The sequence below is a fragment of the Scyliorhinus canicula genome, chromosome 11 (assembly GCF_902713615.1).
Source record: "Scyliorhinus canicula chromosome 11, sScyCan1.1, whole genome shotgun sequence".
Classification (NCBI taxonomy): Eukaryota; Metazoa; Chordata; class Chondrichthyes; order Carcharhiniformes; family Scyliorhinidae; genus Scyliorhinus; species Scyliorhinus canicula.
The window spans coordinates 47,129,480-47,154,075 of record NC_052156.1 but is presented as its reverse complement, the minus strand read 5'-3'; the positions used below and the strand labels follow the sequence as shown (position 1 = coordinate 47,154,075).

Genomic DNA, 24,596 nt, shown 5'->3' with positions numbered 1-24,596 from the left:
CATAGCTGCTTATAAATCATGTATTTGAAAATTCTAGTTTGTAACTTTTGAATGCTGAACAATAAATCTCTCAGCTTTTGGAAATCTTCAGCAAAGCAGTTTGTTTCCAGCTGATAGATTCTTTGCAGCCATACCCCAATCTCTCTGGCAGCCTGATAAATGCTTGCAGCAGAAGCAGGAATATTCTGTGACTAAATGCCAAATAATATTTTCCTTAGGGGATGGAAGGAGTTTACTTTGATGAGTTGTCTGAATGATAGATGTATTATGCAGAGTTTTAAAGAAGAAAACATATGGTACATTGGCTTTTCAGAACTGGTTACATTCGGTTTGGGCTCAGAGACATTTGAACTTGCAACAAAGTGAACACATTGCACAAAAGGATGTGTTGACTACAGCTAAGAACAGTACATATATTTTGCTGTATTTCAGAAATAAAATATTTCACTTAAAAAGGTGAAGTTGCAATTAAGTATAAATTAATTCTTAATGCAAAATGAGTTAAATTTCTTTACAGTTATGATTTATTGACATATGTTATCTTTAGATCAGTCATATACAAATCTGATTCGAAGAGCGGGATCTTCCATCCTGGAGTCAAAGTTTGACAGCAGGAGCAGAAGCGAGAGTGACTTTTGCTGGGGGGGCAGGTTGGACAGTTGGCCACATGCAATGTTGCGCTGTTGTACTTATTGCACATACATTAGTGAGGAGCTTGGCGAATCTCACAGCAGGCAAGGATCCATATTAGTAGAGAAAGGGTGCTGGGAAAATTGATGGGATTGAAGGTGGATAAATCCCCAGAGCCTGATAATCTACAACGCAGAGTGCGTAAGGAGGTGGCTCTGGAAATAGTGGATGTATTGGTGGTTATCTTCCAGGATTCTAGAAACTCTTGAACAGTCCTTGCAGATTAGAGGGTAGCTAATGTCACTCCAATATTCAAAAAGGGAGGTAGAGAGAAAGCAGGGAATTATCGATCAGTAAGCCTATCATCAGTAGTGGGGAAAATTCTTGAATCCATTATCAAAGACTTTATAGCAGAACATTTAGAAAGCAGTTGCAGGATCAGTCAGAGTCTGCATGGATTTATAAAGGGGAAATCATGCTTGACAAATCTGTTGGAACTCTTCAAAGATGTAACTAGTAACTAGTACAGTTGACAAGGAGGAACCAATCGATGTGGTACATTTGAACTTTCAGAAAGCTTTTGACAAAGTCATGGATAAGAGATTATTGTGCAAGATTAAAGCACATGGCATTGGGGGAAGTGTACTGAGGTGGACAGAAAACTGGTTGACGGAGAGGAAACAAAGAGTAGGAATTAATTGGCAGGCAATAACTAATGGGTGCCACAGGATTGGTGGCAATTATTCACAGTATATATTAATGATATGGATGAGGGAACTAAATGTAACATCCCAAAGTTTGCAGATGATATCAAGTTGGGTGGGAGAGTGAACTGTGACGAGGCTGCAGAGATCCTGCATGATTTGGAGGTTGGACGAGGGGGGCAAACCAATGGCAGATGCAGTATAATTTAGATAAGTGTGAGGTTATTCACTTTGGAAGCAAAAACAGGAAGGCAAATTACTACCTGAATGGTTGTACATTGGGAGAGGGGAGTGTGAGCGGGACCAAGGTGTCCTTGTGCACCAGTCACTGAAGGTAAGCATTCAGGTGCAGCAGGCGGTAAAGAAGGCTAATGGTATGTTGGCCTTCATTGCGAGAGGTTTCGAGAACAGCAGCAGGGGTGTGTAGTTGCAATTATACGGGGCCTTGGTGAGGCCACACCTAACATATTGCGTGCAGTTTTGGTCTCCTTTTCTGAGGAAGGATGTTCTTGCTCTTGAGGGAATGCAGCGAAGGTTTACCAGATGGCGGGACTGTCATATGACGAGAGATTACTAGGTTAGGATTGTCCTCACTGGAGTTCAGAAGAATGAGAGGGGGATCTCAGGAATCTCACAGAGACTTATAAAATTCGAACAGGACTAGACAGGGTAGATGCAGGGAAGATGTACTCGATGGTGGGTGTGTCCAGAACCAGGGATCATAGTCTGAGGATTCAGGATAAACCATTTTGGACAGAGATGAGACATTTCTTCACCCTAAGAGTGGTGAGCCTGTGGAATTCATTACCACAGGAAGTAGTTGATGCTAAAACATTGAATATATTCAAGAGGCGGCTAGATATGGCTCTTGGGGCGAATGGGATTAAAGGTTTTGGCGAGAAAGCACGATTAGGCTACTGAGTTGCATGATCGTGATAAATGGCAGAGCAGGCTCGAAGGGCCAAAAGGCCTCATCCTGCTCCTATCTTCTATGTATCTATGTTGGAAGGAAGTCACTGTCCCCACCATTACCTAATGGGATTGAAGGTCCTGCCACCATTTTAAAACGCACCTGACAGCCATTTCCAATGGCTAGTTTACTAAGTAAGAAGTCTTACAACACCAGGTTAAAGTCCAACAGGTTTGTTTCAAACACGAGCTTTCGGAGCGCAGCTCCTTCTTCAGGTGACTGGAGACATAGTTTACTAAGGGCATGGGGGGTCCACACTGAGTAAAGTAAGAATGAGGTTTTATTTACACAAACAATATGTACACTGCCCGGTAGATTCTTACCAGGTTCCACTCTTTCAGACGGTGCCTTACTGGCTGACCTATACATGGGTCAATTAAGATATCCCACCTACTAGTGGGGAGCTCTTACTCCGGCAGGAGCAATGGGAAGACACGCATTCCCCCCCGTACTTTCCTTGCGTTCCTCCCCCACCAAAAACTCTCTCGACGAGGGATGAGGTGGAGGAGGAGGAGTAGGTGGAGGATGTCAGAATGTCTTCAGCTCTGGCAAGTCGTTGTGGAGCTGATGCGCTGGATTAGTTGGCGGATACCTCACTGGTGAACATCTGCTGTGACAGGATATCGTGATGGATGATTGTTAGGAGGCGGCTCAACTACGGAGTCTGCATCCGAGACCTCGGAGACTACGTCTCCATTTCGGAGTTGGAGACACACAATCGGGCATGTCGGCATCGAGAGGCACTGGACACACAGAACATACAGTGCAGAATGAGGCCATTCGGCCCATCGAGTCTGCACTGACCCACTTAAGCCCAAACTTCCACCCTATCCCGTAACCCAATAACCCCTCCTAACCTTTTTGGTCACCAAGGGCAATTTATCATGGCCAATCCACCTAACCTGCATGTCTTTGGACCGTGGGAGGAAACCGGAGCACCAGGAGGAAACCCACGCAGACACGGGGAGAACATGCAGGGGCAGCAGGGTAGCATGGTGGTTAGCATAAATGCTTCACAGCTCCAGGGTCCCAGGTTCGATTCCCGGCTGGGTCACTGTCTGTGTGGAGTCTGCACGTCCTCCCCCTGTGTGCGTGGGTTTCCTCCGGGTGCTCCGGTTTCCTCCCACAGTCCAAAGATGTGCGGGTTAGGTGGATTGGCCATGCTAAATTGCCCGTAGTGTCCTAATAAAAGTAAGGTTAAGGGGGGGGGGGGGGTTGTTGGGTTACGGGTATAGTGTGGATACGTGGGTTTGAGTAGGGTGATCATGGCTCGGCACAACATTGAGGGCCGAAGGGCCTGTTCTGTGCTGTACTGTTCTATGTTCTATGCAGACTCCACACAGTCAGTGACCCAGCGGGGAATCGAACCTGGGACCCTGGCACTGTGAGGCCACAGTGCTATCCACTTGTGCTACCGTGTTGCCCATGGAGCAACACAGCAGGCTGGTTCGGCAATAGAGTGAAAGGATTCAGGCCGGCTTTCTTCCGAGAGAGCAACCTCCGTGATCGAATGTGATCCAGGTGTCTTCATATTAGTGGCCTCCGGACCCAAACATGGTAAGAGACTGGTCCCGTTTGACGGATGCCAATCCCAGAGAGTCAGCGAGCACCATCATTGAAGTTATGAATGAACACCGTGTCGTCAGGTACGAGTGTCGAAGAGGTCGACGTCGGACTGGGCAATGCCCCTGCAAATCTTGGTTAAGGCGCACCTTTGCGCCGATGTCCGGTGGAATCAAAATCAATCGAGTACGATACCTACGACCCATTAACATCTCAGCGTTCATCGCCCTCGTTACCATGTGAGGCATGGTCCTGCATGATAAGAAAAATCTTGCCAGTCTTGAGTTCATCGAGCCATATGTTTGCTTCTTGAGCCCCCTGTTTATCCTCTCTGCCAAGCCATTTGATGTTAGATGGTATGGGGCAGTCTGGACATGTTAAATCCTGTTGCTTTCTGCAAAAGGGGCAAATGCTTCGCTTGTGAAAGAGATCCCGTTATCGGTCACAAGTACCTCAGAGATTCCATGGGTGGTTAAAGAGTACCCTATTCACTCTTTTTCCAATTTAGGGGCAATTTAACATGGCCAATCCACTACCCTGCACATCTTTAGGTTGTGGGGGTGAGACCTAAGCAGACACAGGGAGAATGTTCAAACACCACACAGAAAGTGACCCGGGGCTGGGATCTAAAGCGGGTCCTCAGCGGTGTAAGGCAGCAGTGCTAACCACTGCGCTATTATACCGCCCCGTGGACGATAAAAGAAATACGTATTCACTCGATGGTTGCCCGGGAAGTAATCCACACCATTGTGCGGACCTCCAACACTTAGAGTTTGCCTCCACCAGGATGAGAAACATCCAACCCAAAAATGGACCAGCAAAATTGGCATGGACATGAACCCAAGGGCGCCCAGGCTAATCCCAAGGGTAAAGAGGTGCCGCCGCAGGGAGTTTCTTGTGCTTTTGACAGATGGAGCACTGCTGAGTCAACGTCTCGATATCCGTGTCTAAACTCGGCCACCAGATTCTTGTCGCCAACATCTTCATTTTGGACACTCTGGGATGTCCGTTGCAAAGAATAACACAATTGCCTGGCCCTTCGCCAGGCCAACAACCCTCGTGCCCCACAGGAGGTTACCGTCTTCCACGGTCAGCTCCGACAATTTGTAGGAGAAAGCCATCAACTCCCCTGGTAGCTGTCACTCTGTACTTGGTGCCACATGGCGCACCATGGCAAGTACAGGGTTGGATTGCATCCAGTCATGAACTCATGGGGCAGTGACTTGCAAGGAGTTCATGAAATTTAGGATGGCAATTACTTTGTCCGCCATAGGTGGGTGGGTTCGCAGATTCGATCTGCAGGGGAAGACAGCTCACGCATCAGCAAGCGTAATCCGAGTACCTGGGTAGAGCTCCAAAGAGTATTTGTAAGCAGCCGATAACAACGCTCAGCGCTGAATCCTCACAGTCACTCTTGGCGGGATCAGCTTGCCTGCATGGAAGAGGTCTAGCAATGGCTTATAATCGGTGTTGATGAAACAATAGCAGCCATAAATATCTTGATTAAACAGCTGTACACCGAATACAACCACCAAAACCTCTTTTTTGAACTGGGCAAATTTTCTCTCGGCCGCAGCCAGCTTCCGGGAGCAAAAGCGATCGGACGGTCATGGCTGTCACTCATCCGATGGGACAGAACAGCCCCAATGCCATGTGGCAAAGCATCACACGTGACATACAATGGCTTTAAAAGTACCCTCCTGCTGCCTGCGGGTATGCTTGGACCAGCGTCCAAACATTACACACGGCCGGAATTGCCGTCAACCGAGCCCGGTGACGTCGCATGCCTTGGCGGCCAGCTCTTTGCCCATGAGCCGGAGTCGCAGCAGTGTTCAGTCCAGATCGCAGGGATACTACATGAGGGACCACACCCAAGACCGTCACTTCCATCACTTGTATCCCTTGGACGCCACGTTCTGCGTTTTCTTGGGATAGGGAGATCTGCAGCGCCTCCTGGAAGGTTAGAGAGACTTCACCCAAAAGCTTTCTCTGAGTCTCCATATTATTAATACCGCAGACCAAACAATTGCGAATCTGGCATCACCGGGCACGTGAGACTCCAGATCACCCTGAACCTATGCGATCCACAGGGCATCAATAGTATAACCATCTGCCATTTGTTCTCCATGATATTGTTGGCCTGGAAGAAATGATGCATTTGTTCAGCATATTGGTTCCAATCTTCAACAAAGGCATCAAATGTATCTAACCCCCCAAACAGAGGCATGGTGAATCAAAGAAATCCAAACCGGAGTCCAAAAAATCGGGAAATGGCTTAGTTGAGTAGGTCTCAGCGTGGACAGCGAACCAGTTTATTCCTCGCCGCCAATTTGATAAGGACATTTATTTAAACAAATGATATATACACTACCCGATACGTCCCTACCAAGTTCCTCTCTTTCAGTCGGTTCCTTATTGGATGACCTTATATACGTAAGTCAATTGAAATACCCCACCCCTAGTTGGGGAGCTGGCATTCCAACAGGAGCATAGGGGAGATGAGCAAGCATTCCCATCCTGTCGGTTCCATGCAGGATATTACAGCTATGAGCTAAGAGCTCCGGATTCTGCAGGTCACAATCAGTGTGTCACACTCCAGGCCATCGAGGAAAGGCGAGAGGTGCTGCTTCCCAGGCGTGGCAGCAGGAGATCTTCCCTCATGACCACAGGAGAACAGTCCAGCAGTGCAGGAAAAGGATGAACGACGTGTCCCATCCCACCAGGGTAAGTGACACAGACTACTCACTGGTAAGTGACGCTCATAAGGGCATCAGGTAGTATAAGTGTACCAATGCCCAGGAATTTCAGACAGGAGTTTGCATTGCAGGACTCAGCAGCAGAAGGGATGTGTGCACGAATGTGTGCCACCCACTTCATGCTCTCAATGTTCTATTGGTTTCAGGACACCCTGTTTGTTAATCTGACTGTGAAAGGCTCAGGAGCCGACAATCAATTTGGCCGATCGTCTGCAGGATAGGAACTCGCGCAACAGAAGGAAGTGGTCCAAGCCAGATGACAGCTTTCCTGATATTTTAATGCCCACCCCATTCAAGGAGAAGGTGATAAATATAGCTGGGGAGGAGCAGGATCGTGCCTGCCCTGAAGGCGAGATAGAATTCTCCAGGGAAGCCAGTGAGGGTGCCTCCAGTCTGCAGTTGTTAGATGCACCCATGGTGTGAGAATTCCTTTAATAAGGGATCCTGCTAGTCATCCACTATAACTTTATTCTCTCCATTCCAGGTAACAGTCAGAAAATGGGGACGACTAATGAGAGAGAGCAGCCATCGAACCAGCCCCAAACTCACCTCTGAGGATGTTGCCTCAGAAGTCTCAGAGAATGCAGCGTTACAGTGTTCACCTGAATGCTCCATCAATGGAGATAATTTACATCAATGGGCATATCAGGTTTCCTTGTAATCTTGTAGGGGGGTTCTCGAGGATTTTCACCTGTTCCAGAATGGCCGGGAATTCCCCAAAATCAGCCTTCATCTCCCGGTGGCCATGCAAAGCATTTTGGGAGCCCATCATCGCCTGGCAACAGCAGCCAGGACCAACTGCAAGCAAATGACAGCCTGAGCTCAGCCCCCACCTGATCTTCCCTGCAACAGGAAACAGCCGTCAACCAATCACAGCCTGCGCTTAGGTACCATCTGACTTCCATTATGTCAGAAACCAACCCCACCACTGAGGGAAGAGGTCGATTCAGCATTCGAGGTCACTTGACAGAAATATCTGCAGAACCCAGAGACCTCTGCTTTAATCAGTAGATATTATGACCACTTGGGCTGCAGAGCTGGAGGAAGGGGCCAAGGTTGGGCTCAGTTGATGTAGTGATTATTAATGTTATTAATTAGTCTGGGATTGAATTGGTGGTGACTAGGTGGACTGTGGTGCATTGTTGATTTCATCCCCGAGAGTAACTGGCAGGGGAAGGAATTGTTCAGACTCAGTAATGCAGACAAGTTCAAACCCTCTCACTCAGTGTCACAGCCTTTTCTCTGGTTTCACCCACTCGCACCACACCGCTGGCTTTCTGTGATGCAATTCTCGCTGACATCTCCCAGGAATATGAACAGCCAGTTGACAACCCTCAGGGTCTCTCATTCAAAGGCACTTGGTGACCTGGCACTGCTGAGAACCACATCCTTGCCCTTTCCTCTAACTCCACCCTCCCCTCTCACTGGCGACTTCCTCTCCACGACGATGTTCCTGCCTTCACTTGCATTTCCCCAGCGATCCTTGGCGGAGCCTGAAGAGTAACCTCCTGGTTCTGCGACTGGTAATGGAATGTTGCCAGCCTTTGACAGGCCGGCAGCTCTCGGGGGTAGGCTTTGTGCCCAACAGAGGGAAGTGTGACAATTAAATGTCCCCCTTGGAGTGCTGCCAATTAGGGACGTTATTCTTTCAGGGTTCCAGAGATCAGATCAGTGGGGTTGCTGCCAGTTTTGGAAGTAATAGACATTGGGCACCCCTCAGGACCTTCATTAAATTATACCTAATTGTGTATATAAACCCAATCTTAGGAACTTAATAAATATATGTCAAAAGTATGAAGTTTATTTCTTGAAGTGTTAGTCATTAATTGAAGCTTTAAGATTTCTATTCAAATTACACCATTTTCCTCAATTGTGGTTTAAAGATCAATTTAGTCAAGTGGAAAACTTATTAATAACATTTTCACTGTGAAATTGTGATTAATATGGCAGTCTGTGGTTCTGAACAATTATAATTCTCTAATCTGATTCCAATTGCATGCATCATTCCAGTTCAGAGGGAAAATATAGTGAACGCCTACTGCACATTTGCAGATGGACATATCTTCTAATCAATTTGTCAGCCCTAAATTAAATGAAAAATACAAAAAGTTGATTAATTGAACCTGAAAGTAAAAAGCTTTTGTAATATATTGGAAAGTATTTTTAACAATTTCAGGTAAAAATGAATGTGAGATTCATATTGGTATATGGTTTTCTGAAGACACAGCAGACATTACTGATGAGGTCAATGAAGAAAAATGATTCATTATCTGAAAAACAATGTTGCAAATGGTTTTCTCAAAAGGAAATTGATGCAAGTGTCATGTGAGAGTGCCTTTAAGAAATGGGTGTTTATAAATAGGTATCTATGTAAGTATCTGTAGTGAGAGTACCTTGAAGAAATGGGTGTTCACCACTGCAGTGATGTCAGAGAGTGGGTGGACCTGGGATGTCTGTCAGCTTTTTACTTTCGTTTTAGGCTGTTTGCTGCAGGGCGTGTTTTAGTTTTGTTTTCAGAGTTGGATAGCTGCAGTCACAGCCAGAAGGTGTATGAGCTTCTCTCTGTCATCTAAAGACTGTAAATCGATCCGGGTGATTTAAAACTAATAATAGTAGTGACTTTAACCTGAGGTGTTTTTGGTAAAAGATGTTTTAAGTCTTATGGATGTTAAAAGGAAAGCTTAAAGGATTACTTAGTTTTGTATTATTTGGGGATTGTACTTGAATTGATGGTTGCTAAGGTGTTCACTATATGTTTAAAAAAAAGGTTAACTTGAGTTCATAGAATAAACATTGTTTTGTTTTAAAAAATACTTTTCCATTTCTGCTATACCACAACTGTAGAGTGGGCCGCATGCTCCCCATACCACAATCTATTAAAAGTTGTAGGTCAGGTGAACTCCATGATACACTTTGGAATTCTCTAATCCCTGGCCCATAACACAAGATAATTCTCTGCGCTTTCTTGGTCCAACATCGTTTGATGCTCTCACCCCAAACAAAATTAAAGTGCACTATCTCCTGGGCAATCTGAGTAGGAAAGCTTACTCAGTGAGCACAGGTAGGGTTCACCCATTGTGGAGTAAAGAACTTAAGAATCAAAGCAAATATCGTCTTATCTTGTGTTAACTGATTTTGCCTTAGGAGAGGCTTAAAGTGTACATGTGGATCAGTAAGGAGCGTGCGAATCGACAAATGATTATGCCAGGATGAGATGAAGATTGAATGAGCAACAAATTAGGTTAATGTGGTAAACTCTGGTTAAGTGCTTTTCTGGTTTAATTGTAGATCAAGCATCAAGAGCTGACATAGTACTGCCTTCAAGTAAATTAAGTTAGCTTGGAGAACTGCCGTGAGTGGCACCTGTACTGGGGAAATGTGGGCTGTACCGTTGGGATTATCTACACCCGAACCATGGTAGGACGAATGTTCTTGCACAATCACTTAACTAAGGAAGAAGAGAGGACTTTTAAATTTAAAAAGTGGGGGGGAGAGGGGACTAGTGTGAGAGGCCAAGCTTGAGCAGCTGTAGCAAATCAACGGGTAGATTCAATGTGGACAATCATAATAGTAATGAGAGAAATGAGGATCATAGAATAGCAGGAAGGGACAGAGAGATAAAACCTGTGATAGTCAAGATTAGATGCTGCAAAGATAACAAAAAAGACGAAACTAAAGGCTCTATATCTGAATGCATGAACATGCATAACAAAGTAAATTAATTCAAAGCGTACACTGAAGTAAATAAATATGATCTGATAGCCAGTACGGAGACCTGGCTGCAAGATGAGAAAGATTGGGTCTTGAAAATTTTATTTTTTATTCATTTATTTATTATTCATTTACGGGATGTGGGTATCTCTGGTTAGGACAGCATTTATTGCCCATCTCTAGTTGCCCTTCAGAAGGTGGTGGTGAGTTGCCTTCTTGAGATGCTGCAGTCCTACTGTGCTATTAGGGAGCGAATTCCAGGATGTTGCCCCAGCGATAGTGAAGGAGCGACAATATATTTCCAAGTCAGGGTGGTGAGTGACTTGGAGGGGAACCTCTAGGTGACGGGATTCCCAGGTATCTGCTCCTTTTTCCTTCTGGATGGTAGTGGCTGTGGGTTTGGAAGGTATTGTCTGAGGAACCTTGGTGAGTTACTGCAGTGCATCTTGTAGATGATACACAAGACTGCCATTGTTGGTCGGTGGTGGAGGGTTTGAATGTTTGTGGAAGGGGGAGCAATCAAGCCGGCTGCTTTGTCCTAGATGGTGTCAAGCTTTTTAAGTGTTGTTGTAGCTGCGCTCATCCAGGCAAATGGAGAGTATTCCATTAGACTCTTAACTTCTGCTTGTAGATGTTGGACAGGCTTTGGGGGGTCAGCAGGTGAAGTTACTCGCCTTTGACCTGTCTTTGTAGCCACAGTATTAATGTGGCTAGTCCAGTTCAGTTTCCCATCAATGTTAACCCCCAGGATGTTGATTGTGATGCCATTGAATGTCATGGAGTGGTGGTTAGATCCTCTCTTGTAGGAGACAGTCATTGCTTGGCACTTATGTGATGTGAATGTAACTTGCCACCTGTCAGCCCAAGCCTGGATATTGTCCGGGTCTTGCTGCATTTCAATATGGACTGCTTCATTATCTGAGGGAACGTGAAGGGGTATGACAATTATGAAGACTAGGAAGTCAGGTAAAGGTGGAGGGGTAACACTGTTGATCAAGGGTGGCACCGGTGGCACCTTGGTTCAGAAGATCAGGATGTAGAATTGGTTTGGATGGAGATGAGAAGTAGTAGAAGAATGAATTTGCCAGTGGGAGTGCTCTACAGCCCCACTAACTTCAACCACAATGTAGGACAAAGTATCCAAGAAGAAATATTTAGCATTTCTGATACAGTGATGGCAATAATCATGGATGACTGTAATACACATATAAACTGGAAAAATCAGATTGGTAGCAATAGCCTGGATGAGGAGTTCAAAGAATGCTTTTGAGAGAGTTTCTTAGAGCATCACATTCTAGAACCAACTAGGAGAAGGTTATATTAGACTTGGGGCACGATCCGATGGCCTGAAAAGCAGCTTGCTGCGGCCCAGTGTTGATAGCTGTTGAAAGCCGGGAGACTCTGTTCCCGGGATCTAATTCTAACAGCACTAGACAGGGTGGATGCAGGGAAGATGTGCCAAATGATGGGTGTGTCCAGAACCAGGGGTCACAGTCTGAGGATTCAGAGTAAACCATTTCGGACAGAGATGAGGAGACATTTCTTCACTCAAAGAGTGGTGAGCCTGTGGAATTCATTACCACAGGAAGTAGTTGATGCGAAAACACTGAATATATTCAAGAGGCTGCTGGATATAGTACTTGAGGAGTATGGGATCAAAGTCTATGGGGAGAAAGCAGGATTAGGCCATTGAATTGGATGATGATCAGCAATGATCGTGATAAATGGAGGAGCAGGCTCGAAGGGTATAATGATTTAGGCCAGGCCTTTGAGATTGGCCAATTAGAATTAGACTTCCCTGATTAGTGGCCCAATCAGGGAACCCCTTTCTCTGCGTAAAACAGGGAGTGTCAGATCCTCTGCACTCCCAGTGTAGATAGCAAGCTGAATGCACATGGTTGTTCGGCTGTTGGTTTTGTAACTAAAAGGAATTCTGGTAAAGGGACTTCTGTCTCTGTGAACTTATTACAAAGGGCCAAAAGGCCTCCTCCTGCTCTTATCTTCTATGTATCTACTTATGTATCTACCCGGCTCGCAACATCTCATGAGATTCAACGCAATCTCTTGAAACGTTGTAATGTGAATTCTACCACAATGGGCAGGATCACTTTTTAACAAATCTGTATATTAGAGTGAGTCAGTAGGCCTCACTTTGATATGCAGATTCCTGAGGCACGTGATGCTTTGGGATTCAACCCCTTCACCTCAGAGACCTCAGGCGAGAGTCGTTTTGGTACTGGTCCCCACAAACGGAGACTAAACGGAACGGCACTTGTGGGGGTCTGCCAGGGGTTCGGAGGACCCCAGCTGCATGTCCTTTGGATAGGTTGGTTCTGTGGCACTGCTGTTGCCACCTAGGTACCCTAACAGTGCCAGCCTGACAATCTGGCACTGCCATCTGGGTGCCAGTGTGGCACTGCCAAGGTGTCCAGGTGGAATTGCCAGCTGGCAGTGGCACTTCCAGGGCACTAGGTTGGCACTGCCAAGGTGCCAAGCTGGTATTTTGAGTGCGCGCACGATTGAGCTGGGCTGGCCCGGCGTGGGTGTTGGGGGGTGGTCAGAGACCCTTCCATATTGATTTCGGGTTGGGGGCACGGGGATTCTGTCGGGGGCCTCGGAAATCGGGACGCCATTTAAAATAGCATCCCAATCTCTCTCTACAATAGGGAGTGCCACCAAGCGGAGCTCCCCACAGTAAAAAACGAGGCTATGTGTGGCCTTGGCCGCCGTTCCCTGTTCAGGCCCCTTATTCAACATGAGTTGCGTTGAATAGGCATGTGTTTCTCGGCACTGCAAGTGCCAGGAAACACGTGGCTAAACGCGTTCGCTAGGAGAATTTGCTTCCTTCTGGGAGAACCACGCCCTTGGTATTGTGTAATGTGACAGGATTAATTAGCCTGAGGTAGCAGAGATCACAATATGAATTAATTTTACATCAAGTTTGAAAGGGAAAAGACTGGGTCGAAGACTAGTAAAGTGCAAAAATGTACAATATTTTGTGCCTTTTTCAGCAGCCCTTTAAAGACTATGGTTTAAATTGTGCAGATCGAGAAGAACTAATCAGAGCTTCTGTGTGCAAGCTCTTTCTTATAAAAATCCAATTTCATATTGCGATCCTACATTTGATGCACAACCACAATTTGTACAGCTAAATCAGCATGCTGTCATGGGCTTCTAATGTTCACTTGATTCAATTTCACTTCTGCAGTCGATAAGGCACAGATTTTGAACTCGGTTTTGCCTAATTCACACCTGGCATCGATGTCCAATTGCTCTTCCACTGATTTTGCATCTGTACACAGGAAGGAAGGCCAAAATTTATGCAGTGTAAATGAGAAACAAACTATTGTAATGAAGATGTGACTTGAAATTCTGATTTAAAATGAAAGACTCACCCAATATCTGTGAATAGTCAGAACTTTCAAAACGATGCAGATCTAGTCTCACATTTTTCCCTACTTTTGTTAACTTTACAGTTTTTAAAGTGAAGAATATTGGAATACGCAAATTCAAAAAAATTATGAGTTGGTAAAATAAACACCAAATATTCATGAAACCTGATAGAAACATAGAAAATAGAAGCAGGAGGAGGCCATTCGGCCCGTCAAGCCTATTCCGCTATTCATTATCATGGCTGATCATGCAACTCACAGCCTAATCCCACTTTCCCCCCCCATGCTGACTTCATAAATAAATAATAATAATAAATAACCTTTATTGTCACAAGTAAGCTTACATTAACACTGCAATGAAGTTACTGTGAAAAGCCCCTAGTCGCCACATTTCGCCGCCTGTTCGGGTACACAGAGGGAGAATTCAGAATTCTCAGCTGGTACGGGAATTGAACCCATGTTGCTGGCCTTGTTCTGCATCACAAATCAGCTGTCTAGCCCACCAAGCTAAACCAGCCTCATTGGAAGAGTTATAAAATTAATCAGCACTACAATTAAAAGTAGAAAGCTGAATCACACTGACTTCATGTCTTCACAAAGTGCGACCAACTTACTTCCTCATATTGTTTGGCCAATCTTCATTCCACTAGGTTTCCCCATATTAACAGCTTTCACTATTTAAATTAAATTATATAATTTATAAATTACCTTCAGTAAGGATCGAGGAAATAGACAAAGCAATACTGAGTTGAAGTGCTCTCTTTTGAACACTTCTGTTTTCAAAGCAATATATTGAGTGATTCAATCTTTAAGTCACGATCAGCGTGAGTCCCCCCATAATTCTTGAGCAGCCCGTGTCAGTAAAGTGGAGTTTTTCCATCGACCATTTCAATTTCCAAGTCAAGAAGAGTGATAAGGGACTAATGACAGAAAAATGGCTTCAATAGAAGGTCTTCTCTTCAGAAAACCAGAAAATAATGAACCACTTTGCAATGAAATCACTGGGGAAAAAATAATAACCTCTTGCTGTGACTGCTGCAGCAGTTCTGTACATGTTTTGTTTACACTATCCTTCGTTCAAAGGCAGCTGTGAACACTTACAGCTGATGGGTTAAGGGGAGCAGCCATTCTTATCCCACTGGGATTCTGGGGAGAATAGTAATTAGTGTAATGACTTAGAAGAATATAAACTGAAAGCATTCATTTTAGTTGAGTTGGAGGCAAGATTGTGATTAGTTCTACACAAAAAATGGTTTAATATTCGAAATTTAGTAATAAAATCCGAAATGAAAATGCTAGCTCATCTTTAACTGTGACAGAGGATCAACTATATATTTTTCATATTTACTGCCGCCTGTATTTACATCCAGTGGGATATTCATATTCAGTGGGTGCGGATGGCTCCCCTCATTGTCACCAGCAATCAATTTAAAATAGAATTGGCAGTAAAAATCAGTAGAGAGGTAAAATGGGCTGTTGACTTGTCATCATCCATACTGCCCCATGTCATCCATTTTACACTATCACACAAAGCTAAAATTTGCTCCCAGGAGTTGTGGGACCCATAAAATCCTCCTGCCAATTTGGACCAAACACCCTCTCAACTAGCCTAAGATATTTTGGGCCATGGTAGGAACGGTTAAATTGCAGCTTGTAAGATTATCAATCAATCCCCAATTCTTTCCATTATATCACACTCCAAGGGAAGCGTGTAAAGATACAAAAACAACTGACGTCCACGTAAGCGAGTTACAGCCAATACAATATAAGATTCCACAAACAGCAATGAGATAAGCGACCAATTAAACAATTTTAGAACGCTGTCGCCCAGGAGATCTGCCCTACATTTCAAATAATGCCAGCAGATATTTTACAGCCATTGGAGATAGTAAATGGTAGCCTTGGTTTATAATAATAATAATCTTTATTGTCACAAATAGGCTTACATTAACACTGCAATGAAGTTACTGTGAAAAACCCCTCGTCGCCACATTCCGGCGCCTGTTTGGATATACAGAGGGAGAATTCAGAATGTCCAAATTACCTAATAGCATGTCTTTTGGGACTTGTGGGAGGAAACCAGAGCACCCGGAGGAAACCCACGCAGGCATGGAGAGAACGTGCAGACTGTGCAATGACAGTGATCCAAGCCAGGAATCGAACCTGGGACCCTGGCGCTGTGACGCTACAGTGCTAACCACTATGCTACCACGCTGCCCTACATCATCTCAACTGAAAGATGCATCTTCAGCAGCAAAGAATTCTATCAGTTCTGCACTGGAATATCAGCTTAGATGAGGTGCTGAAAACTCTGGATTGAGGCTTGAACCCACAAACTCCCAGCTCACATACATATATGAATGCTATCATTGAGCCAATGCTGACATCAGGTAACAGGATACAGGACCAGGCTGCCTAAAGAGTCGACCTGGGAGTGAGAAGTCCTGAGACAGAAGGAAATTTGGCTCCGAAAAGGCTCATGATATCACAATATATCAAAATGACACAGGTGTACCTAGTCATCAGGTATCAGTTGGGCAGAGTTCTCAATTAGTATTTTGTCTCTGTCTTCACTAAGGAGAGGGGATGATGCAGATATTCGAGTTAAAGAGGAGGGGTATGAAATATTGATACAATAAGCATAGTGAGAAAGGAAATACTGGAGGCACTGGTATACTTGAGGGTAGATCAATTACCAGGGCCAGATGAATTATACCCCAGGCTGTTGAAGGAATCCAGGGAGGAAATGGCAGATGCTCTGAGGATGTTTGTATTCCAATCCTTACTAGGAATAGACAATATCTCAGAAATTGGAGGTCTGTGAATATTGTACTATTATTTAAAAATGGGTGTGAGAATAGGCCAAAAAACTACAGGCTGGTCAGTTCGACTTTAGCAGCAAGCTAATTATTGGAATCAATTCTGAAAGGCACGGATTCATCAGGGATAGTCAGCATGGTTTTGTTTGAGGAAGATTGTGTCTTAATAGAATTTTTTGAGGTAGTAACATGATAATTGATGAGGCTACTGCTGTGGATGTTGTCACCATTGATTTGAGTAAGGCATTTGACAAAGTCCCACATGGCAGACTCGGCAGAAAAGAGAGATCCCATGGGATGCAGGAAAGGTGGCAGGTTGGATCCAATAAATGGGAAAATAGTTGGCTGAATTTTCCAGCCCTTCCTACCAGTGGGATCTTCTGGTCTCACCGAATATGACCCTGCCACGATGGGTTCCCCAGAAAACATGCCATTTAAGGGGGCTGGGAAATTCCACCCATTGAGAGAGGTTCAGCAAGTGAGAGTGCTTGGAATGCATGTCTACAGGTCCTTGAATGTGGCTGGACAGGTGGACAAGGTGGTCCAGAAAGCATATGGAATGCTTTTCTTCATGGGCAAGGTATTAAATACAAAAGCAGAGATACAGGGCGCGATCTTCCCAAAAGGGAACAAAGTCCCTGAGCGAGCGCATTTAACCGCGTGTTTCCCGGCATTCGCAGTTGCATAATGGGCAAAAACAGGGAATGCGTGGCCGAGGCCGCACATAGCCCCCTTTTTTTCCAATGGGGGAGCTCTCTTCGCCAGAACTCTTTATTGTAGCTAGAGATTGAAAGGGTCACAAAAAAAATCTCCGACCTCCCCAGCCCGAACGTAATAAGGGAGGGTCCCCCGGCCACCCCTCGCCTTCCCCCTTCGTACTCCCCTCACTTCCTGCCCAATGTGTTTGGTAAAAAGATTAGAGGGGACATGAGGAAAGACTTTTTCACACAGGTGGCAGGCATCTGGAATTCACTGCCTAAGTTCAAAGCCGAGGGTGAATGCTCAACTCATTTAAAAGGCACCTGGATCTGCGTCTGAATGACCTCTTTCTGCATTGTACCTTTTCTATGGTTCTATTGTTCTAACGTATCAACTTGATGTGGAACCAGAATAGGTTTAAGTTCAGCACTGGAAAATACCACTGGCGAGGTTCAGTCCAGTCATTCGGTGATGCATAGTGCAGTATTTATCTTTCAGAGGATGTTTGGAGGTAGTTTGCAAGGGGAGACAGGTTTCCTTCTATGTTCCATTCCTTGAACCATTGTCTCCTTAAGCAGATCTCTTTTGAGACATCTCAGAGGAGGTCGGTGTAGTCCACCGACTCTGATGACAGAGTTGAGCTTCTCCTTTGTTGCCTTCTCCTGCATACTACAGTATTATTTCTTTTCTGCATCAATGACAAGTACATATATGGAATACCTATCGTGAAAAATGCCATTGACTTGAAGGCACAAAGGTTTTTGCATTTGGGAGATCAATAATTTCATACTAAAGCTACTGTGCCAACCTTATTCTGCAGGAATAGTTAACAAAGACCCATTTCAATTAAGTGATAAAATGAGAATTCAATTGGTCAAACATGTGAAATCCTGCAAGAGTTTGTTCAATCTATTCTCAGAGAAAGCGGTGAAGGAAGCTCTGAATCCATGGTGACCAGTTTTCAATGGTCCTTCTGAATCATTTTATTTATTTTAAAAGTATCTTATCAATCGCCAATCCACTGATAAGCTCAGGGACTAAGTATCAAACAAAATTAAAATGATTTGCTATGGTTCAAAACTAATCCAATATTTTTGCAATAGGACAAGATTTTCAAGAAATAAAAAATAAAACAAAATATCATTACACACGTTCTCTGCTCAAGATATCCAAGTACAGTGAACATTTCAACAAGAAGCGATTCGAATGGAAATTAAAACAGAAAAGTTTGCAGAAATACAGCTGGTCCTGCAATATCGGAGAAGCTAAATGTTTTGAGTGTAAACATTCCTTCAGAATTGGAATCTGGACGATAAGTGAGCCCTTAACAGAGGCTTGGTAACATTTCAATTTCCGGCTGAATCATTAACGTGCCTTCTTTAGGTGATGACGAGTCCACTTTGTGTTTTGAATGGCTGGTGCTTTTCGTTCAGATTTCTAATCTTTGTGTTTGTAAGATTCATGTTGTGTTTTGGAAATATTTAACTCTTCTGTTAACTGATGAGGCCACAAAATAATGGCTTGGCTATACCTAGGTTGGTTCAGATATGAAGTTGTTTTATTTGAAGTCAATGAATCGTTCTTTATCTTTATACTGCGTGCCTCAGATTTAATTTAATTTGTCTAAGGTCGGTTTTCTTTAGAATGGCCTATAACTTCCTCAGAGTGGCAATCTCCAGGGGATTGTCACTTTGTTTTTTTCAAATAAATTTAAAGTGCACAATTCTTTTTTTTCCCAATTAAAGGCCACTTTTGTGTGACCAATCCACCTACCCTGCACATCTTCGGGCTGTGGGGGTGAGACCGCAGAAAAAAAAGACTGTGCAAACTCCACACGTACAGTGACCCATGGCCGGGATCGAACCGGGGTCCTCGGCGCTGTGGGATTGTCACTTTCAACGGACTTACCCACACTGGGATTCCAAAGCCCCCGTTTTACCCAACCTACCTCATTCAGGCCAGGTGAGAAATGAGAAACGAAGTGCACTCCCAGCTGCATCGGCGTGGAGTAACTCTGGCACAGAGAGGTAAGAAACACCCCCTTTTAATGGCACTAGCTTCTGATAAGGAGGTGTTTAAAAGGGGGTGTGATCAGTCTGGGAGAGTTGGTGGGGGGGGGGGGGGGGGGGGGAGGTCATGACAGGAGAAGGGGATTTGATTGGGTCTTACCGCGAGGGAGAGTCAGGGCATAAATTAAAGGAGCAAAGTGATGCAAAGACGTGTAGGGTGGATATTCCAGGGCCGGGGTCTTGGGTTGGGGGGGGTGTAATTGGGCAGAGGAGTATTTGAGTTGGCTGGGTAAGGGGGGACGTGGCCAGTGGTGGAGATTGTGTGGTGGGTTTCCTGGGCGGGGAGGGTTCATGTGTGCGGGGGGTGTCCCGCGTGAGGCTGGTTCTGGGTGCTTAAATAGCTACACTGAAGTAGGTGGTGATTTGTTTTCCTCTAACTCTTTCAGAGTACGATCATGGTGAAACTGACAGAACTATTGGAAGTTAGTGATTTAATCGCTTCTGCTGAATGTTTCCCAGCCCAGCCCAGAAAATGTTAGCACTTCCACAACTCGCTGCCAGTGGTGGAAGCAGGTACGATCATGACATTTAGAGTGCATCTTGACAAATACATGAATAGGATGGGAATAGTGGGATCTGGACCAAGGAAGTGTAGAAAGTTTTAGGTTAGATGGGCAGCATGGTCACTGTAGGCAATGAAGGCCGAAGGGCCTGTTCCTGTGCTGTACATCTCTTTGTTCTTTGTTCTGGGCAATTGTTGAGTAAACCCTTACGTGGGAACGTCCTGGAATGTTTTCGCAGCACATTATTGGGGTTCCTCCTAAATGCGACACTGGGGAACCAGGAAGTTATAATGATTAATTTGACTCAAATTGATTCCACCAGTGACCCCCAGTGAATCACAATAACATGACAGTCATTAACACTTCATAAGGCAGACTCCAATTAACCTGCTTGCTCAAAATTGATCTTTTCAATCTTTACAAGTTCAAATTATGAGTAGGATAAAATAGAAAATATTAGCCTATCAGTCCTGTTAAAATATTTAATGTGTCCTAAAATACAAGAGTCTTTATGTTAAAATTTTCATCCTTGTTTTCAAATTCCTCATGGCGTTGACCCTCCCTATCTCTATAATCTCCTCCAGCCCCACAATCCTCTGAGCTACCTGTGCTCCTCTAATTTTGGCCTCTTGCAAATCTCCCATTTTAATTGTTCCACCATTGGTGGCCACGCCTTCAGTTGCCTAGGCACCAGGTTCTGGAATATCCACCCTACACCTCTTTGCCTCGCTTTCCTCCTTTAATGCATGCCTAGGTGAGATTCTTGCAGGAACACCACATTGGTCTCCAAACCCTTTAAAAGGGAAAAAAAATCCTTGCACTTTTCAGAAAGCCTCCAAGCCTTGCATATTCCAGGTGATTAATCGTCCCTCCCCTCAAACCTGACATCTGCACCGTAATGCAATTTCCTACTACAATTCCTGTGTCCCAGGCCTAACTAAGATGGCCACCAGCCCCACCCCTGGGGTGAGACAAAGAAAAGTTCCTGGTCACTGTTAGTATTATCCCCATTATCCCCTCCAGGCCCACAAACTGCCAAGCGCCACATCTTCCCCCATCCCCCACCACACAAATTAACAGCGAGACCGATTGCACCCCACCCAACCTGGCCCAACAGGCCACTGCCACTACCCCATGCCACTCTCACTTGCTCGCCACCCCTCTCTCTCTCTCACACACTAGTAACATGGCCCCCACCCAGATTCCCCCTCTAATATCCCCTCGAACAACAGCCAACACGTCCCTTCTTCCACCACCCATAATCCTCTCTCCCTTGCAAATGAAAGATAACAATCCCCTTTTCTAATTACTAACCACTCTTCCCCAACAGAGCACACAGTAGCATAAGTACATTTTACAAATAACCCCCTTCATACACAGAATCCCAGATAGTCCTCATCACAGTGGTCCCAACTTCTTCTCCCTGGTGAAGACCTCTGCCTCCTCTGGCGTGTCAAAGTGATCATTTGAGTCAATTGTGACCCGCAGTCACGCCATGGTGGTATAACACACCAAATCGCACGACCTTGTTATAAAACACTGCCTTCGCCCTGTTGAAGGCCGCACATCTCTTCGCCAACTCAGTCCCAATGTCTTGCTATATCCACACCGTGTTCCCATCCCAGTCGATATTCCAAATCTTTTTCGCCCATTCAAAGACCCTTTCACCCCTATAACTGTGAAAGGGGATTATCACCACCTGCGGTGGCTCATTCGGCCTTGGCTTTTGCCTGAGTGTCCGATGTGCTCTATCCAAATAGGGAAGGGTGAACACTTCATCCCCTCCCACCAGTAAAGAAAACACCAGTAAAGAGAAATGGTGGGTCAATTTCGAGTCCTCCACTGACTCAGGCAGTTCCACCAACCTGAGGTTTGGCCTATTCTCAAAATCCTCCACCTTGAACCTCAGGCCTTTATTACTCTCCAGCACCAGTAGCAACTCCACTTCAAGTGAGGGAAACCGTTCCTCATGCCGCACCAAGGTCTCTTCCACACCTTCAATGTCTCACCTTGTGCTTGCACTACGTTCGAGGTTCTCACGGATTGGGCTCAAAGCCTCCTCGATGGTGGCTTTAAAATATTCCTTATTCTGCTGCCATTCAAACTGTCTGTCCATTTGTTTACCACATTTTTCAAGCTCCTGTGCCGTTACCACAGCCTTCGTAGCTTTGGATTTGATTTATCATGTGAACCGTGGTACAGTGAAAAGTATTTTTCTGCCTACAGTCCAGATAAATCGTTCCATACATGAAAACGCATAGGACATTTGATAAATATACAATGTAAATACATAGACAGAGAATTTGGGGGAAGCATGTGGAGTGGTAGTACTAATCAGTAATGAATTGAAAAATGAAAATCGCTTATTGTCACAAGTAGGCTTCAAATGAAGTTATTGTGAAAAGCCCCCAGTCGCTTGTTCGGGGAGCTGGTATGGGAATTGAACCCTGCACTGCTGCCATGCCTTAAAAACCAGCTATTTAGCCCACTGTGCTAAACCAGCCCTTGGTAGAGAAGATGTGTGGATAAATCAGTTCAGTCCACAAGCGGGTCTGGCAACAGAGGGGAAGAAACTGTTTTTGAACCTGTTAGTGTGTGTTATAGGAGCATAAGGCATAGGAGCAGAATTAGGCCACTCGGCCCATCCAGTCTGCTCCGAAATTCAATCATGGCTGATATTTGTCTCATCTCCATTCTCCTGCCTTCTCCCCATAACCCCTGATCCCTTTATTAATCAAAAAACCTATCTATCTCCGTCTTAAAGACACTCAGTGATTTGGCCTCCACAGCCTTCTGTGGCACAGAGTTCCACAGATTCACCACCCTCTGGCTGAAGAAATTCCTTCGCATCTCTGTTTTAAAGGATCGCCCCTTTAATCTGAGATGGTGTCCTCTGGTTCTAGTTTTTCCGACAAGTGGAAACATCCTCTCCACGTCCACTCTATCCAGGCCTCGCAGTATCCTGTAAAAGTGTTGCCAGACCTTTGTATCTTCTGCCCGATGGAAGAGATTGGAAGAGCGAATAACCCGCTTTCCCAAGGCAGTGGGAGGTGTAGACAGAGTCAATGGATTGGAGGCAGTTTTCCATGATGGACTGGGCTGTGTTCACGACTCTCTGTAGTTTCTTCCAGTTTTGGGCCAAGCAGTTACCACACCAGGCTGTGATCCAGCCAGATAGGATGCTTTCTGTGGTACATCTGTAAAAGTTGGTGCGAGTCAATGTGGACATGCTGAATTTCCATAGTTTCCTGAGGAACTGCAAGCGCTGTTGTGCTTTCTTGGTTATAGAGTCAACATGGGTGGACCAAGACAGATTGTTGATGGTGTGCACACGTTGGAATTTGAAGCTGTCAACCATCGACATTGGCATCATTAATGCAGACAGGGATGTGTACGATACATCGCTTCTTGAAGTCAATGACCAGCTTCTTAGTTTTGCTGATGTGGAGGGAGAGATTGTTGTTGTTACATCACGCCATTAGGTTCTCCATCTCCCTCCTGTACTCTGACTCATCGTTGTTTGAGATCCGACCCACTATGGTTGTGACATCAGCAAACCTGTAGGTGGAGTTGAAGCCAGATTTTGCCACACAGTAGTGTGTGTATAAAGAGAATAGTCGGGGGCTAAGTATGCAGCCTTGCGGGGCCCCGGCATATCATGGGAGCTGTTGCTGTTTATCCTTACTGATTACGATCTATGGGTCACAAGGTCGAGAATGCAGTTGCAGAGGGAGGAGTCAAGTCCTACGTTTTGGAGGTTTGATATAAACTTGACTGGGATCATGTTGTTACTGTAGCCAATGAATAGGGGTTTCATGTCAGAGTCTTTGTTGTCGAGATGCTCCAGGGATGAGTGTAGGGCCATGGAGATGGCGTCTGCTGTGGACCAGTTGTGGCGGTATGCGAATTGCAGTGGATCAAGGTATTCTGTGAGTATGGAGTTGATGTAATAATAATCTTTTATTGTCAGAAGTATGAAGTTACGGGGCAGCACAGTGGCCTAGTGGTTAGCACAACCGCCTCACGGCGCTGAAGTCCCAGGTTCAATCCCGGCTCTGGGTCACTGTCCGTGTGGAGTTTGCACATTCTCCCTGTATCTGCGTGGGTTTCGCCCCCACTACCCAAAAATGTGCAGAGTAGGTGGATTGGCCACGCTAAATTGCCCCTTAATTGGAAAAAATAATTGGGTAATCTAAATTTTAAAAAAAAGTATGAAGTTACTGTGAAAAGCCTCTGGTCGCCACATTCCGGCGCCTGTTCGGGTAAGCCAGTACGGGAATTGAACCCGTGTTGCTGGCCTTGTTCTGCATTACAAACCAGCTGCCTAGCCTACAGAGCTAAACCGGCCCATGTCTCATGACCAACCGTTCAAAGCACTTTTTATGCGTCTTGCTCTTACATGACATCACTGGAAGTCGTTAATCTAATAAATATTTGTACAAATTCAATATCACTTCTTTCGCAAAGCAATGCACATTAAAACTTGTTCCACAAGCCAATGCATTTTTCAATCTAATGGCACTTTTTAAGCCAATTATTCAGTTTATAAACTAGCAAAACAAAAACAAAATATTAACAAGCAATTGTTTCATTGCTGGTTCATGCATTTTAGTTTCGATATCTACAAATTTCAGTGAAGTAATAGGTTAATTAAGGTTCCACAAATCAAGCTTTATTAAGCTGAGCCTTTTGTCCTCCAATAATCTCAACAGATATTGTAAGTAAAAGCCTTTTTTGAGGGAGAATGTTTTCATGACCTTCAACTAAGTGGTTCATACAT

General features: G+C 44.9%; 1 protein-coding gene across 2 annotated transcripts in view; it reads right to left on the bottom strand.

Annotated features, from left to right (window-relative positions):
* LOC119973064 (receptor-type tyrosine-protein phosphatase gamma-like) overlaps positions 1–24,596 on the bottom strand; it is a 1,019,600-nt gene that overhangs the window by 284,499 nt on the left and 710,505 nt on the right. The gene's annotated exons all lie outside the window — the stretch shown is intronic.